Below are 8,203 nucleotides of genomic sequence, written 5' to 3' on the forward strand. Positions count from 1 at the left end.
TGTACATTCTATGGATTTTGACAAATATAAAATGGTATGTATCCACAGTTATAGTAACAAATAGAGTAGTTTCATGGCCATGTAAATCCTCCATGTGCCACATGTTCATCCCTCCCTCTTTCCAACCCCTGACAACCACTGATCCTTTTACTGTTTCCACTGTTTTGCCAATTCCATAGTGTCATATAGTCAGAATGATATCATATGCAGCCTTTTCAGATGGGCTTCTTTCACTTAGTAATATGCATTTAAGGTATCTCCATGTCTTTGCATGGCTTGATAGCTCATTTCTTATTAGCACTTTATAATATTCCATTGTGTAGATGTGTCACAGTTTGTTTTTCCATTTACCTGCTAAAAGACATTTTGGTTGCTTCCAAATTTTGGTCATCATGAAAAAAGCTGCCATAAACATTCATGTGCAGGGTTTTGTGTGAATGTAAAATTTCAACTCTGGAGAAATACCAGGAAGCCCCAGTTGCTGGATGGTAAAGTAAGAGTATGTTTAGTTTGTAAGAAATACTCGTCTTCCAGTGTGGCTACCATTTTTGCATTCCCCACCAATAATGAATAAGAATTTCGACTGCTCTGCATTCTTGCCAGCATTTGGTGTTGGTGTTGGTGTTGGCCTTTCTAATAGGTATGTGGTAGTACATTATTATCGTTTTTATTTGCAATTCCCCAATGATGTATGATGTTGAGTATTTTTTCATATGCTTATTTGCCATTTGTATATTTTCTTTTGCAAAATGTCTTTTGGCTATATTTATGTGGGTCTCTTTCCGCACTCTCTACTCTGTTCCATTGATCTATATTTCTATTATTTTGCCAATGTCACACTGTCTTGTTTACTCACATAGTGTTAGTCCTCCAACTTTGTTCTTCTACTTCAATATTGTGTTGGCTATTCTGAGTATTTGCTTCTGCATATAAACTTTAGAATCAGTTTATAAAATCCACAAAATAATTTGCTGGGATTTTTATTAGAATTGCATTGAATATATGGGTCAAGTTGGGAAGAATCAACATCTTGACAATACTGTCTTCTTATCCATGAATATGGAATAGCTCTCCATTTATTTTGTTTATTTATTTGTTTATTTTGAGACAGGGTCTGACTCTGTTACCCAGGTTGGAGTGAAGTGGCACCATCTCGGCCCACTGCAAACCTCCACCTCCTGGGTTCAAGCGATTCTCGTGCCTCAGCTTCCTGAGTAGCTTGGATTACAGGCACCCGCCACCACCCCCAGCTAATTTTTGTATTTTTAGTAGAGACAGGGTTTCACCATGTTGGCCGGGCTGGTCTCAAACTCCTGACCTCAAGTGATCCGCCTGCCTTGGCCACCCAAAGTGCTGGGATTACAGGTGTGAGTCACCGTCCCCAGCCAGTTCTCCATGTATTTAGCTTGTTTTTTATTCTTTCATCTGTTTTTTTAGTATAGTCACAGAATTATGCAATCATTATCACTGTGTAATTTCAGAACATTTTTATCATCCTCAAAACAAACTCCATACTCACTTACCCTTTCCATTACTACCACCGGCTGTTCCTCTCCCCAGCCCCTGGCAACCACTAATCTTTTTATATTTATAAATTTACCTATTCTGGACACTTCATATAGATGGAATCATCTAACATGTAGCACATTATGTCTGGCTTCTTTCAGTTAGTATGGTGTTTTGAGGTCCATCCACTTTACAGCGAATGCCAATATTTCACTCATTTTTTTATTGCTGAAAATATATTATATTGTAAGGAAATATCACATTTAATGTACCTGTTTGTCAGTTGATAGACATTTAGGTGGTTTTTGTTTGTTTGTTTTTTGCTATAGTGAATAATGCTGCTGTGAACGCTCATGTACATGTTTTTCTTTGGACATATGTTTTCAATTACTTTGGGTACATACCTATGAGTGGAGTTGCTGGGTTATATGGCAACTCTGTTTAACTTTTTTTAAACTGCCAAAGTGTTTTTACAAATGGCCTCATAATGTTTACATTCCCACCAGTAACTCAATGTTTTTCCACATTCTAACCATTTGTTAGTATGTGTCTTCTTTATTATAGCCATCCTAGTGGGTGTGCAGTGACATTTCACTGTGGTTTTGGTTTGTATTTCCCTAGCTAATAATGTTGAGCATCTTGTCTTGTATTTAGTATTTATTTGTATATCTTCATTGGAGAAACATTTTTTCAAATTTGTTGCCTATTTTTCAATTGGGTTGTTTGTTCTTATTTTATTACTGAGTTGTAAGGGGCGTGTGTGTGTGTGTGTGTGTGTGTGTGTGTGTGTGTGTGTGTTCTGGATGCAATTCCTTTACCTGATATGATTTGCAAGTATTTTGTCCCACTTTGAGGGTTGTCCTCTCACTTTCTTGTGTTTTTTGAAGAAAATAAGTTTTAAATTTTGGTGAAGTCTTTTTATCTATTTTTTTCTTTTGCAGCTTGTACTTTTGGTGTCATAGCTAGGAAACCATGCTGGATCAAAGGTCCCAAAGATTTATTCCTGTGTTTCATTCAAAGAGATATATAGTTTTAGCTCATAGGTTGACAATCCATTTTGAGATAATTTTTATATATAGTGTGATGTAAGAGCCCATCATCATTTTGCATGTGAATATCCAGTTGTCACACATCATTTGTTGAAAATACTCTCCTTTCCTTATTTTTTTTTAATTAGACCATATATGCATGTGTTTATTTTTGGGACTCTCAATTATATTCCATTGACCTGTATGTCTATTCTGATTTCAATACCACACTGTCTTAATTATGTTGCTTGTTATTAAGTTTTGAAATCAGAAGTATGAGTCCTTCTCACACCTTTTTCCTTCTTTTAAAGATGGTTTTAATTATTCTGGGTCCTTTGCTTTTCTACCTGAATTTTAAGAGCAGCTTGTCAATTTCTGCCACAAAAAAAAAAAAAAAAAAAAAAGAGAGAGAGAGCGAGAGAGCCTGCTGGGATTTTGATAGAGATTGCAACAAATCTATAGATCAATTTGGGATTACTGCCATCTTAACTCTGTTAAGTCTTCCAATCCATGAACGTGGAACATGAACATGGAATTCCTTTCCATTTGTTTAGGTCTTTTAATATTTCCTTCAACAACATTTTGTGGTTTTTAGTGTACACTTTTTTTGTTAGATTTATTCCTAAATATTTCATTTATTTACTCATTTTAAATTTCAACTTTTAGATACAGAGGGTACATGTACAGCTTTGTTACATATCCATGGAGGTTTTTCTACCCATGTTCCCTCCCTCGGTCCCCTCTCTAGTAGTCCACAGTGTCTATCAGTGGAGGTGGGTTGGGGATAATGGAAGAGAGACAGAGCCAGCTAGAATGTAACTGTCAGAGGCATTCAAATCAGAATGACTCCATCTTGAATACGGGCTGGGTAAAATGAGGCTGAGACCTATGGGGCTGCATTCCTAGGAGGTTAGGCATTCTCAGTCACAGGATGAGATGAGAGGTTGGCAGGACTGGTATCACAAGATAAAGGTCATAAAGACCCTGATGATAAAACAGGATGTGGTAAAGAAGCTGGCCAAAACCCACCAAAACCAATATGGCGATGAATATGACCTCTAGCTGTCCTCACTGCTCACTGTATGCTAATTACAATGCATCAGCATGCTAAAAGACACTCCCACCAGCACCATGACAGTTTACAAATGCCATGGCAATGTCAGGAAGTTACCCTATATGGTCTAAAAGAGGGAAATCCCTGCCTCTTTCCCAGAAAACTTATGAATAATCCACCACTTATTTGGCATATAATCAAGAAATAATCATAAAAATAGCCAACCATCAACTCTTGGTGCTGCTTTGTCTATGGAGTAGCCATTCTTTTGTTTCTTTACTTCTCTAGTAAACTTGCTTTCACTTTACTGTATGGACTTGCCCCCAGTTCTTTCTTGCAGGAGATTCAAGAACCCTCTCTTGGGGTCTGGATAGGGACCCATTTCCAGTAACATATATCATGTTCCTTTTGTTAACCTCTGTATAATTCAGTGCCTGATATTCCTAGCCCATAGTAGTTGAACAATAAATATTTGTTGAATAACTAATTGGAAGAATGAAAGAAATGGGGGTTGGACATGTTTTCACTAAGTACAATACCAACTGTGAATCGTGCTGTATACAACCAATGAGTATCATCTCAACCCATGAGACATGCCATTCATTCAGTCATTTAGTCCATAAACAGTAATTGAGCATTTGCTAGGTTCCAGGTACAGGATACTAGACCCTTGGGAATAACTAACTAGTTTTTCTGTCCTGAAGGAGTTTGGAGATTAGTAGTAGAAGAAATATGTTTTTTAAAAAAATTAAGTTCCATACAATATTTTAGGTGCTATCAAAACTACCCCAATTTTATATGTAAAATGTTTATTTAGAAACAGAATGCTTGTTAATCGGTACTGCAAGGAAAAATTAGCATTCAGACAAAAAGTTTTCTCAGCAAGATAATTTTACTTTCTGCAGAAAGAGTGCTCCTCGCAGATGGAACAATGGCGAGAGCACACCTGAACAATGGAGGGAAGAAATTTTTATCCCTTACGCAGCTTGTCCTTGCTACCGTGTCCTGTCTCCGTTGGCTGGAGCCAGACCGCACAATCTAAGCTAAAACCTGACTGGCTAATAATTTAAAACTTTTCTAAATAGGTAAAAGCAATGGAAAGACAAAGGAAAAGAGGAAGTTGCTTATGAAAGGACTTAGAAAAGTAATAATATTCCTAAATAAGGAAGGGGCATAGGCTGTGAGCTGAGACATGCCTGTGAGCACCTCCAGCACAAATATTTTGGTTAAAGTACAAGGACATAGAATGTACTTATTCCTTTATGTCTAATAGCTACATAGGATAGGGCTTAACAGAGAGTTAATAGCACAAAGCAAGGAGGATTGAAGGAAGTTAGTCTTTAAAAGAAACTATTATTTCTAACACTTATGATTTATTCTTTAACAAGAAGGGAAACTCTGAAGAGGAAACTTTTTACTTTCTACACCCAATTATCCTACTCACCCCACACATCCCAAGCTCCAAGGCGTGAACCAGCTGGGCCTGCTCTCTGCTAGGCTTTCCTGACAAAGTAGGGAAACCAGACAGACATGTTGGAAGAAGTATTACAGTTTCATGAAATACCTTCTTCTACAAGGCAAGAGATAGCTTTGCTGTGGCTTGATATTTGAAATAGGCTATTTAAAGTCATAATTTTTTTTTTTTTTTTTTTTTTTGAGACGGAGTCTTGTTCTGTCACCCAGGTTAGGGTGCAGTGGCGCGCAATCTCGGCTCACAGCAACCTCCGCCCCCTGGGTTCTAGCAATTCTACTGCCTCAGCCTCCCTAGTGTCTAGGATTACAGGCGCCCGCCACCACACCTGGTTAATTTTTGTATTTTTAGTAGAGACGGGGTTTTGTCATTTTGGCCAGGCTGGTCTCGAACTCCTGACCTCAAGTGATCCACCCGCCTCGGCCTTCCGGAGTGCAGGGATTACAGGCGTGAGCCACTGCGCCCGGCCAAAGTCGTAATTATTTTAAACAGAGGCTTTCACGGGACTTCCAAAGCGCACCTTGTTCTTTCCGGCTCATTCCCCCTTCCCCTCTAACCCTTCACTTTCACTTCTCTGACTGGATGCACTGTGCGGAGGACACAGCTAAGGGCTGTGAAAATTCAAGAATAAAGAAAAGTCCTGCCTTCACGCAGCTCGCACTGTGAGGAGGTTTAATCAGGGATGGTAATTCAAAATAACTCGTGTTTAATCACCAGTGCAGATGGTGTCAGTAAACCTGCCTGGGGCGCTGCTTCCCAACCCCCGCCAGGGCCTGCGCCCTGCAGCCCACCAGAGGCGTGGCCGGAGGGCAGGCGCCAGGGCGGAAGGCGGGGGTCGTTCTAATTCCCTGGGGGTAGCTAATGGCCATGCCTGGAGGCGAAGCTTTTCAAAATGACTAACATGGAAAACCGCCAAAGACAATGGAATCTGGCAGAACTGTGGGGAGCAGGAATCTTAAGCGTTTGCATGTTGTTGGGGTAGAAGGGGCTCAAGAAGGGGATGCTCAGGGCAATAGCTTTTTTACTAATCTGTAAGAAAATGTTCCAGTATTTTAATAGCTGGTACAGCCATACGGATGCATACAGTCCAGATCGATAGATATTGGTCCAGATACAGTGGCTATCTGTTCTTTTGCCTGCCAGGAGCACAGTTTCTCAGAAGAAATGTTTTTTCCATGTATATAATCACGTAATTCAAACAGGAGCTGCAGTTTACTTGCAGACCTCCTAAGTGACAGTGTTTGGTCTGGGGGTAGATACGGGCCACAAGTTGTTGGGACTACTCTTTATTCGTCCTCATTACTTAGCTTAGTGTCTGGTATAGAATTAGGCACTCGATAGAATTGTTTAAGAATGAATGGACACAAACCTTTAACTATTGCTTCGTTTGATCTCACTTGTAAAATTTCTGCAACTGTGTGACTGCTGTAATGGAAAGTCTTATCCTGTTTAGGCAGCTTAATATAAGTTGGTTTAGATATGTGCATTTCACGATTTCTTTGATAAGTTTCAAGAATTTGCTGGCAGCTGTAACTATGACATTCAAGGCTTATGTTTACTTTTTTTTTTTTTCCTAGTACAACATTTACAAACTCCAAGAATTTTATCCATTTCACAGGTGGTTGTCAGATTTAGGGCAAAGGACATACGTGGGCTTTATAAATTTTAAAGTTCGGTACAAATGTTTGTTGATACTCTTGTTTAATTAAATGTAAAATAGTTGAGAACCTTCCATGTACTTACTGATCACAGTGTTAACCATTATTACACAGTACTGTATTGCTCCAAGAATCAAAGGGCAGCAGCTCAAAGACAACACTTGGATGTGAATGAGATGAAGCTGATCAAGTCAGAAGGAAAAGGAACTCAGATGCCAGAGCTCCCAAGGTCTGAATAGTGGGCAGTTTCAAGACAACTCTAGTTTTCTCCTGATGGCTGAAATTATTAGCAGCCTAGGATCACTATCCTTTTCCTGGAATCAATGTGTTCGAAGGGTGCCAGAGTCATCTAGTGTGTTTACAAAGGATAAAAGTAGGAGGTGTGAGTATGAATGTTGTTGTTCCAAGAAATAATTGCTCCAGGGTGACTCCATGCTTTTATTAGTTTGCGTGTGTGTGTGTGTGTGTGTGTTTGTGTGTGTGTGTTTTGGTTTTAAGTAACAAACTAACTCAAAGTAGCCTAAGCAGGATAAAGAGGGAATTTGTTATAAAGAAGCAATAGTGCTTGATAGAACCCAATGGCAGGAATGTGTATGGGCCTTGGGAGGAGCCTAGAGTCAGGAATTGAAAAAAGATGTGGATTCTTGCTCCGAATTTGCTTCTCGGCACACACCTACATTCTTCTCTCTCTGCTTCTCTAATCAACATGGCAGTCTGTATCCTTAGTTAAAATATTTGTAGCATTAATTCCCCATTACTCAAATGACCATCATTTGAGGCTGTGGAGAAGGCATGTCCTTGTTGAGTGGAAGGAAGGGAAATTAGAACAACTTATATCTATGGGCTATTTTAAATGTAAGGTACTATGATTCTACCAACTTAGACTCCCATATACACAAGGATTCACTTCCATTCCACTTTCTGTCTCTGTTAATAGCACAATTTTTTTTGTCTTATTTATTGTAGTCCTTCATCTTTCATGTGGAGTCAATCACTAGGTCTTATTGGGTTTTGGTCTCAAAAGTCTATCATTAAATAATATTAGTTTTCTTAGCAGCATAATTCACAATTGCAAAGATGTGGAACCAACCTAAGTGCCCGTCAACTAATGAGTGGATAAAGAAAATGTGATACACACACACACACACACACACACACACACACACACCATGGAATACTACCCAGCCATAAAAAGGAGTGAAATAATGTATTTTGCACTAACTTGGATGGAGCTGGAGGCCATTATTCTAAGTGAAGTAACTCAGGAGTGGAAAACCAAAAACCGTATGTTCTCACTTAAGTGTGAGCTAAGCTATGAGTACACAAAGGTATACAGAGTGATATAATGGACTTTAGAGACTTAGAAGGCGGAGGGTGGGAAGGGACCTAGGGTTAAAAAACTACTTATTAAGTAAAATGTACGCAACTCGGGTGATGGGTGCACTAAAATCTCAGCTTTCACCACTATATAATTCATCTATGTAAC

The sequence above is a fragment of the Pan paniscus genome, chromosome 1 (genome assembly GCF_029289425.2).
Source record: "Pan paniscus chromosome 1, NHGRI_mPanPan1-v2.0_pri, whole genome shotgun sequence".
NCBI lineage: Eukaryota > Metazoa > Chordata > Mammalia > Primates > Hominidae > Pan > Pan paniscus.